Genomic DNA, 10,929 nt, shown 5'->3' with positions numbered 1-10,929 from the left:
AGTTGTGTTCCCCCCCCCCCCCCCCCCCCCCCGCCCCGAAAGGACAAATGAATGCCTCATTGGAAGTGGAGTTGAAACGGCTAGCTCATTCGAATTAGCGCCTATCCATTGGCCAACGTGTGGGCTCTTTTGGCTCTGAATGGTGTTCTTATTCATGTCGATTTTTGATACACGTGATTCCGAAAATGGTACCGTAACTATCGGTTCTCAAATCCAACCAACCCCAAATTTACTCTGCTGAAAGCTTGTGATAAGGCGATTAAAATGAGCTGCTCATCGCAAGAAATTGACCTCGGAGGAGAGAGATTGCAGCTCCCCAAGTTAGACGTACCCTTACTGACCTCTCTACCCTATACATAGTCGGGTCATCAGTGTCAACTTTCTTGACCCAGCACCATTTCCACGTAAACAAGCACTTGCTTGCAACTACGGCATGTATCGATCCCTTGTCCGAATTGTTGTGTACTAGATGAACCATGTTTGTTTGGTTTGAAGGGCATTCATTCCTTCTTCGAAAAATTACCAAAATACCCCTCTAATTTTTGGAAAGTCCCAAACTACCCCTCAGATTTTAAAAATTCCCAAAATGCCCTTGTATCTATTTTGGTTATTTGTGCAAGATTTTCTAATGTTTATTCCTTTTTTACAATTGAGATCCGTTTTTGACTGCTTAGCATGCAAATTTGTCGCACACTACCTTGCAAAAATTAAAAAAAGGCAGTTATGTCTAAAAATAATGAAGCAATTCATCTCCAAAGCCCACATAATCAACTCAAATTCTAGTTTTAGCATCTTGCGTTGATAGACAATCAGTCTTCTTCTTCTTCTTCTTCTTTTTTTGAAAAATCTTTGGAGATATTTAGTCTCACAACCAACCAGGTGTATTTTGGGAATTTCGAAAAATTTGAGGGGCATCTTGGGAATTCATGACAAAATATTGGGGGTACTTTGGAAATTTCTGAAATTTGAGGGGTATTTTGGGAATTTCTACAGATTAGAGGGTATTTTGGTAATTTTCCCTTCCTTCTTTGACCTATCCACCTCAACCTGAGAGTGTCACCGCTACTCTCTTCCGCTCTGGCCTCTCCGAGTATCGCATACATTGCTCCTCTGTCACTAGTGGACTTTGGCTAGGGTACTTTGCAAGTCTTGTCGGCCTTATTGCTTTGCTTTTGCCAAAGGTAGCCTAGACTTCTTAGGGTGTGTTCACACGAGACATAGTTATCAGTTACTTTGGCCAATAACTATGCCTGCGTTGTGATCACCCGAGAACATACATGCAGCCATTTTGTAACTATACCAAAATTAGCATAGCTGCACAAGGAACGGGCAAGGAAGCAATAACTATGGCGGGTGATGGTGCAGCTTTTCAAGGATTGCAACGAGCATGACATTGTGGCGTTTTCTCTGTGGGCAACGTTGTGAATGCTCGCATCAGTTTCGGCCCCATTGCGTTGTCATGCCATGGCACGTGCATTATGTGAAACTAAAAACATATACCTCACTCTTAATGATTTTTTTATGTGGGACCAAGTGCTATAATGTTACATAGTGGGCTATATGCGAGAACACGTGCCACGGTTGCAGTCGTGCACATACCTTGCCGGACAGGCATGGCACTGTTGCGTGTTTTATCGCATTAAAGCATGCCTAATTTGCTTTAGAAATTTATAAACATCAAGTGTTTTGAGGTGGAATGCTCGTTCTGCCAAGAAAATTCAATGCGGACAATCTCGATCAAAAAATATCAAGTTTCATGCACGACCGTAAAAGATGTGTACAAAGTGCTTTCCAAGTGGAAAAATGAGGTTCAACATGAAATTTGAGCACAACAATATTTTTCCATAACTTTACATACATACAGACACGAGCTATGAGTGCACAAAATCAAGCCAAGGACGAGCAGGCATTAGGAATCATAATCACTGCACTACAAGACAATTATGTACACTTTACTAATGATTGTGAAATCTCATCAATTGTATGGGAAGCACTAGAAAAAACTTTGGACCTGGGAAAAAGAAGAGCAAAGTGAGCTTAAAGAAGGATCTATACAAATTAAAAATGAAACATAACAAAGATATCTCAAGCTTGGTCAATCGTCTCAAAAGCATGACCACACAACTAGCATATGCAAACAATGCAATATCACAGGAGGACAAAATTGATCTTTTGGGCAACTAAGAAAGGAGTTCCAAAATAGGGTTTTAGTGCAATCCTATGCTATTTCCAATCCATGTTCGAGACTATGAGGCCACGTTTCCCCACTTCAAATAATCACTTGGGCTTGTTTAATGAAGTTCTAAAGCTTCCATGAAATGGCCATGAGAAAGAATTGACGCGTTAATTTAGGGTTTTTACCAAGGCGAAAGAGAACTGCATCTATGCAATTGGGAGTGAGGCTACACCAAATCATCACACGCACAAGAGTTTTGAATTGCTCTTGGTTCTTTTCTAAATTGAAGCATTCATGGCTAGAATTTTGGTCTTTTTGAGTGTTTCTTTTTCTTCGAATCTTTTTGTTGTGTGAACCCTCACTATTAGAGGCCCGATGCTTTCCTAGCCGCATTACACATTTTTTGGTGAACTCGATGTGCAGTATGCTAGGTTGAGTGTAAGGTGTGAGCTTTGTCCTAGAGTATTAGAGTATGAGTCAAGGAGAGAAAAGGTGGAATTATCCCATGTGTATTGGTGCAAGGATGTAGAGCTACTTAAAGCTCACTTCATGAATAAACAAAATCATTCCATTTTGCATTACATCTCTCTTGTTTATGGTGAGTTTGTGATGGCTTAGCAAATACTCAAGGTCGTATTTATGAGTCCAAGTTAATTGATCTTGGAACCTAATTTGCTTGAGTGATAATCTAGCCGTATGATGTTTCTCTTTCATCCACCCTAGCTAGCACGATCCCATCTCCATCAAGTGGTATCACAGCGCCAAGATATGCTAGCTACGTTTCTTGTTATACATTTGTGTGATTAGCTTTTCCTAATCTCTATTAGGATAGTGCATAACTACCCTCATTCTTAATTATCTCTAGCATTAGATTTGGGCACCTCTACGTGGCCACTACCCTAGCTAATGATTAAAGGTAATTAGCTTGAGATCTAGTTTGCATTTTGATTTTTTCTTTGCATATTTACACCCTCCCAGGGCTGCTTGCATTGACACAATTCGCAGATTTGATTTATGTGTGTGCATAGCCGGTCTGAGAGCTTTCAATCAAGCCCTTCCACACCAACTTTGAGCTAGGCTTTGTCGATTAATGCTTTGAACAAACTTCAAGATTTCCAAGATTTATTCTTTGTTTTTACTACACATTTGAAGCTCATAAAAGTGTGTGTGTGTGTGTGTGTGTGTGTGTGTGCGCACGCGTGCGCATGCACCTAAAGGAGCATTCAATGCTCACTATACCCTGTGAAAAAAAGGTCTCTCTCTCTCTCTCTCTCTCTCTCTCTCTCTCTCTCTCTCTCTCTCTCTCTCTCTCTCTCTCAATTAAACTCTAATTTTTTTTTGCAACCAAGCACCATTTGCAATGAATATTAATATCTACATTTACGGGGATGACTTTTTAGTTGTGCTTGTGTAAAGAGGTAGACGCTTGCTGGGAGAGTCTACTAAGCTAAGACCCCTCTATTAGCGCAATGGAAGAGAAAGGGCTTAGGAAATTTAACGGGGAGGGCTTTCACACTTTGCAAATCAAGTTGAAAGGCTACTTAATGAAAAAACAATTGTGGGGAGTAGTCAAGCCAATGACCATTGATTCGTCATCCATTGATGGAGCATACATACATACACGAGCTATGAGTGCACTAAATCAAGCCAAGGATGAGCAGGCATTAAAAATCATAATCACTGCACTACATGACAATTATGTACACTTTACTGATGATTGTGAAATCTCATCAACTGTATGGGAAGCACTAGAAAAAATTTTGGAGAAGGGAAAAAGAAGAGCAAAGTGAGCTTAAAGAAGGATTTGTACAAATTAAAAATGGAACATAACAAAGATATCGCAAGCTTGGTCAAACGTCTCAAAAGAATGACCACACAACTAGCTTATGTAAACAATGCAATACTAGAGGAGGACAAAATTGCAGTTCTTCTAGCATCCTTACCACCTAGCTTTGACCAGATAATGACCATCATTGAGGAGAAGGATCCAACACCAAATTTTCAAGTTGTAATCAACTCTTTAATCTCCGAGGAGAAGAATCAAGGGAGGGATGCTACTTCAAGGGAAGGAGAGTTTGCAGTTAGCTCTAGTAACAAAACTTGTTTCAAGTGTGGCAAAGAAGGGCACGTAGAAAAGGACTATCTAGCATCAAAGACTTGCAGCATTTGCGGGAAGAAGGTTCACCTTCCTTCCAAGTGTTTCAAAAAGGACAGAGGAAGCACCAACAAAAATCCAAGGCCCAAAGTCTATTTCGCAAAAGAAGACAAATATGAAGATGAAGAAGAAGGCGGCAGTAGTCTTCTAGTTTACGACGACATTCTCTAGTTTTTTGTTTTGGCCTTTCCTTTTCAATTGTATTTGTTTGGAGATAGCTTGGACTAGCTTGGGCTCAGTTTTATACATCTCTTTGAGGGGATCTGTTGAGTGTCTCTTGGATTAGAGATAGTTTGTCTCATGGATTGGGGATGGTCTGCTGGATTGGAGATGTTCATTTTTCCCCTGGATTGGAGTGTGATAGAGATTTCAGTTTCTTCCTAGTCCAAACATCAAGGGGAGGATAGTAAGGTGTGATCTTTGTGCTAGAGTACTAGAATATGAATCAAGGAGAGAAAAGGTGGAATTATCCCACATGTATTGGTGCAAGGTTGTAGAGCTACTTAAGACAACCCGAACCCCATAGGCAGATATGATTAAAGTGTCTTTCTTTTTGGGTTATCGTTTGTTGTGTAAGTATTATATGGGTAAAGTGATGTGATAGAGTGCTAGTATATATTATGGAGATGAGCTTGATACATCGGTTTGAGGTCATATACTTTCATTTGCATGTTATGCATGCTTTCAAAAGTGTCAAAAAGTTGTTTTTGCATATGTGTGAAGTTATGGTTTATGGTTGACCTAAAGGTCGAAGCTGTTTTGCATCATTTTTATGGTGGAATGTTATCATATGATATATGGAACCTTATGGATTGATGTGGATTTCTCATGTGCATGGTTATGATTGCTTTCCACCTTTCTAGGTCAAAACTAGTCCTATGTGTTAGGTGAAGTGCAGATATGATGCATCAACTTTACATGATTAGATGTTGCCAAAATTTGATTTTTTTATCATGTTTAGTTGCTGGTAGGACTTCTTTTATGCATGAAAAAACTCCTGTCTTAAGAGTCATGTGTGTGGACTTCGATTGACTGTAGGGGATATGTCAAACTCCAAGTGTGGGAGTTGCTTCAGTGTGAATATGATTTGTGGCTAAGGGTTGAGATTCCTCACATGGATTATGGTTGTGATTTTATGGTGGAATCCAGTGTGGCTCCTCTCTTTTTTTTTTTTGGATATGGTTATGCTACCAAATGCTGCCAAAATTTTTGCAGCCATGTTATGTTCTAAAGTGGTTATGCAGGATTGGTTGTGCCTCACGCGAGTTGGGTGGAGTGCTCACCCATGTGATGTGATTGGATTATGGTCTATGATTTTGGGATTAGATCATGAAGTGAGATGTTCTTTTTTCTCCTAGATTGGAGTGTGTCAAAGATGTCAGATTCTTTCCTAGTCCAAACCTTAAAGGGAGGATTGTAAGATGTGATCTTTGTCCTAGAGTACTAGAATATGAGTCAAAGGAGACAAAAGGTGGAATTATCCCACATGTATTGGTGCAAGGTTGTAGAGCTACTTAAAGCTCATTTCATGAATAAACAAAATCACTCCATTTTGCATTAAGTCTCTCTTGTTTATGGTGAGTTTGTGGTGGATCAGAAAATACTTAACATAGTATTTATGAGTCCAAGTTAATTGATCTTGGCACATAATTCGCTTGAGTGATAATCTAGCCAACACACACTCACTTGTGTGAACGAGGTTTTTCTTTCATCCACCCTAGCTAGCACAATCCCATCTCCATCATTGAGGGCTCAAAATCTTAATTAAAGGTCCCAACACAAAGCTTTGAAGGTATGGATAAACAAGAGCAACTGGGGGTGCCATTTGATCCTACCACAATGCAAGGGTTTCAAGCCTTTGTTGTGTTTATGCAACAGCAGCAAGGTGCTGAAAGAAGGGAGCTTTCGTCAACCAAAGCCCTTCAAATAGTGGTGAAGAAAATGGACCAATTTGATGGTAAAGATGTAACAAAGTATTTTTGTGGGTATGTAAAGGACATGGAGCTGCATCGAGTATCTGAAGCAGAGATGATTGAAAGTTTTGAGCTAGTTGTGGTTTCTAAGATCAAAAATCATGTGAGGAAAATTAGAAATGAACATGGAGGGACTTGGGAAGCATTCAACTTAGCTCTAAAGAAAGAGTATTTCATGGAGAACTCGGAAAGTATGACAAAGAGAACTTTTTTGAGTGGGTACTTGGGCCAAAAGAGGTATTTTCACCTATCAAACTTCTAAGGGAATTTGAAAGGCGCTATGGTCAACTATCAAGGCTTCAAAAGTCTACCCGAAAATCAGAGAAAATAGAGCTCTTTTTGCAAGCTGCAGGGAAGAGATTCAAGAAAGTTGGAGTTACCACTTGAGGACAAAGATGTTGAACAAGGCCTAAAGATTGAATGGAATGAGGTCGAAGATGCAGTATCACTGCTAGCTAAGTGACAACAACAAAGAAACAAGATGACAGTCAACCCCACTCAAGCCCCAAGCGTTCTTGAGGTATTTATAAAGCATGTTCTTTTGGTTCCAAAAAGCAACAACAAAGAAACAAGATGACAGTCAACCCCACTCAAGCCCCAAGCGTTCTTGAGGTATTTATAAAGCATGTTCTTTTGGTTCCAAAGAGCAACAAATCCATCTTATATTATATTTGTTAAAAGAATGCAAGATATAAAGTTAAAGCTTGCAAGGGTAGAAGAAAAGGGGCAATCGCTAGGTCATTCTATACGGCAAAAACTTCAAAATAGAGAAGGCTTTGTAAATTGATGCATAGTGTGACAGTACTGACCATGCAAGGAGGGATTGTGAAAGCTTTAAAGATGCTTTGATAATGGAGCTTTTTTTCTTTAAAGATGGCAAGATTCACTTAAGTGAAACAGGTAAGTGAAGGAGTACGAGCGGAAGTGCGACGCGAGAGAGAGTGCGAGAAGAAGAGCACGACGATATGGTGAACTCGCTCTACTGTAATGTGTGGAGCATGGTGAGTTCTTATTAGGTTTTTACAAAAGAATATGTGTACATACCTGGCGGCCCGCCCACTTACTTGGGCGACCACATTGGGCTTTATACCCCAACAACCTCCCACTTAAAGTCCAATGTGGTACTTTAAGTGTGAGAGAAGCTACTATACAAGCTAATATACAAGAGATGTAGAGAAGTGATGTACTACCCTACACCTATCTGCTTGCAAAAATGCGCAAAGCTCTCTGAGGGAAGTCCTTTTGTAAGTAGATCAACAGGATTTTCTGTGGTGTGAACTTTGACAAGCTGAAGTTGCTTATCCTCGAGCATTTCCCTAATGAAATGATACTTCACATCCACATGCTTTGTCTTTGAGTGATAAACTGGATTGCGAGCCAATTGTATAGCACTTTGACTATCACAATATAACACAGGCATCTCTTCTTTGATTCCCAAATTTGTTACTAGTCGATTAAGCCAAATTGATTCTTTGCATGCCTCTGATGCTGCAACATATTCAGCCTCTGTAGTAGACTGAGTAACACAATCTTGTAATCTAGAACGCCATGATACTGCTCCACCAGCCAATGTAAAGACATACCCTGACGTAGACCTTCGGTTGTCTAAGTCACCTGCATAATCTGAGTCTGTAAAACCTACACTTAGCTCCTGAATCCCATAGCATATACGCATACTCTTTGTAGCTTTCAGGTATCTCAATATTCCTTTCACTGCCTCCCAATGTTTCTTGCCTGGGTTTGACATGTATCGACTTACTACTCCCACTGCAAATGCAATATCTGGGCGAGTAGCAATCATTGCATACATCAAACTACCCACTGCAGACGCATATGGAATCTTATCCATTTCAGCCTGTTCTTCCTCAAACACAGGACAATCTTGTTTGCTAAGTTTCACATATGGTGGCAATGGAACACTCAGTGCCTTTCCCTTCTCCATATTGAAACGTTGCAAAACCTTGTCAATATACTCTGTTTGAGATAACCAAATCAACTTCTTTGATCTGTCTCTCTCAATGCGCATACCAAGTATATGACTTGTCTCACCCATGTCTTTCATGTCAAACGATTTTGCCATCTTTAACTTCAAAGCTGAAATTTCTTCCAAGTGCTTGCCAACAATCAACATGTCATCCACATACAAAATAAGGATCAGCCAAGTGCCATCCTTAGCCTTCTTTGTATATAGACAGTGATCGAACTCACTACGTTTGTAGCCTTGAGAAAGCATAAACTTGTGGAATTTATGGTACCATGCCCTCGGTGATTGTTTTAAGCCATAAAAACTCTTTAACAACTGGCATACCCAATCTTCCTTGCCTTTCTCAACAAACCCTTCTGGCTGCTGCATGTAAATTTCCACATCTAAATCACCATGCAAGAACGCTGTCTTGACATTCATTTGGTGCAACACCAAATCTAATATGGCAACCAATGCAAGAAAGCATCTCAATGTAGTCATCTTGACCACCGGAGAGAAGACTTCATCAAAGTCAATGCCTTGTTCTTGCTTAAAACCCTTGGCAACAAGACTTGCTTTGTACTTTTGCTGACTATCATGAGCGGTGATCTTATACCTATAAACCCATTTACAAGGTAGAGCCTTTTTGCCCCGTGGTAATTTAACTAGCTTCCATGTCTGGTTTTTATGCAGAGCTGTCATCTCTGACTGCATGGCCAATTGCCAATTCCCGGAGTCCTTCATTTGCATTGCTTCCTTGTAACATGAAGGCTCATTGCAATCAGTCAACATGACATAGTTCATAGATGGAACAAACCTATCAGGAGGTCGCGTGACACGTCCAGATCTACGCACAATAGGTGGCTCAGGCTCAGCCACAACCTGTGGTTCCACTCTATCCTGTCCTTGCTCCTCTTGAGCCCTGACATTTTGTCTTGCACGTGCAGGTCCATCTTCTTGAAAGACAACTCTTCTAATCTTCTCAACCCTCTCTGGTTTAGAATGATATTTGGATTCATTAAAGTGAACATCATTGCTGCGGACAACCTTTCTGGATTCGGGATCCCAAAGTCTGTACCCCATCTCACCAGAATTACCATAGCCTAGAAAGATGCACTTTCTACTCTTTGGCTCAAGTTTGTTCCTAAATTCCTTTGGAACGTGAGTATATGCCTCACAGCCAAAGACTCTGAGATGCTTGTATGAGGGCATTTTGCCTGACCATACCGTCTCTGGCACTGAATCCTTCTGCAAAACCTTGCTAGGAGATCTATTTACAAGATGAACAGCTGTTGATACAGCTTCAGCCCAAAACCCATTTGGCAGCTGTGCATTAGACAACATACTTCTGACCTTCTCTTGTATGGTCCTATTCATCCTCTCATCAACACCATTTTGAGGAGGATTGTAAGGAGCAGTAAGTTCACGTTTTATACCTTTTGACTCACAAAAGTCCTGAAAGGCCTTTGAAACATACTCTCCACCATTGTCAGTGCGTAAGCATTTAAGCTTCTTGCCACTCTGATTCTCCACAAGTGTCACAAACGTTTTGAAAACACTAAACGCTTCATCCTTGTGCTTGAGAAAGTAAACCCATACTTTCCTCGAGTAATCATCTATAAATGTCATAAAGTAAGAAGCTCCCCCTAGAGATAGGTTAGGCATAGGTCCACACAAATCACTATGAACAAGTGCCAACTGTATATCTCTTCTACTGCTTCTATGCTTATGTGGCTGCTGTGTTTGCTTACCATACAGACAATGTTCACAGAATTCAAAATCATTAAATGAAAAGCCAGGCAAATAACCAGAACGAGACAAGATTTCCATTCCCTTCTTGGACATATGTCCTAACCGGCTATGCCACAAAGGAACGTTCGGCTGCTCGGTTACATTGATTACATTTTTAGAGACATTTGATACATAAATCATGTAAAGTCCTCCAGACTTTACTCCATGTGCTACTGTCATAGAACCCTTGGATATCTTCCACATGTTCTGTCCAAAAGTGGTGACGTAGCCAGCATCATCAAGTAAACCTGTGCTGATCAAGCTCTTTGTAATTGCGGGAACATGTCTCACATTCTTCAGCGTGAAAGAAGAGCCATTCTGAAACTTCAATTGAACATCTCCAACACCTAAGATCTCACATGTCTGCCCATTGCCTAGCCGAACATGATCTTTAGTGGTCACATAAGAGGTAAACCACTCCTTGTTTGGAGACACATGAAGTGATGCCCATGAGTCTATAATCCAGTCACTCAGTGCATTTCCATCAGATGCTGTAAGAAGAGCTGAGTCCATTGTATTCTTCAAGAAGTAGATGTCTCCTGACACTAGACTGTCATCCTCTGCAACAGTGTTTGTCACATTTATTTCTTGAATCTTCACTGAGGACTTGTTCTTCTCACCATGGTCTTCAGCTTTCTCTTTGCCTTTTTCTGCTTTCCATTCTCTGCAGTCTCTTTTCATGTGACCCTTCTTGCCACAATGGTAGCATTCTATGTCACTCTTGCCTTTAGCACTGCGGGACTTGCTACGAGACTGATTCCTCTTTCCACCTTTGTACTTTTCTTTAGTCCTTCCCCTAACAACTAAGGCTGTTCCTTTGCCTTTGTCCATTGTCTTTCTATGGTTTCTTCAGTAAGCAGACTTCCTTCTA

Source organism: Adiantum capillus-veneris, chromosome 12 (genome assembly GCF_014529385.1).
Source record: "Adiantum capillus-veneris isolate H3 chromosome 12, ASM1452938v2, whole genome shotgun sequence".
Taxonomy (NCBI): domain Eukaryota; kingdom Viridiplantae; phylum Streptophyta; class Polypodiopsida; order Polypodiales; family Pteridaceae; genus Adiantum; species Adiantum capillus-veneris.
The sequence above is the reverse complement of the archived record's forward strand: the minus strand, read 5'-3'. Positions refer to the sequence as shown.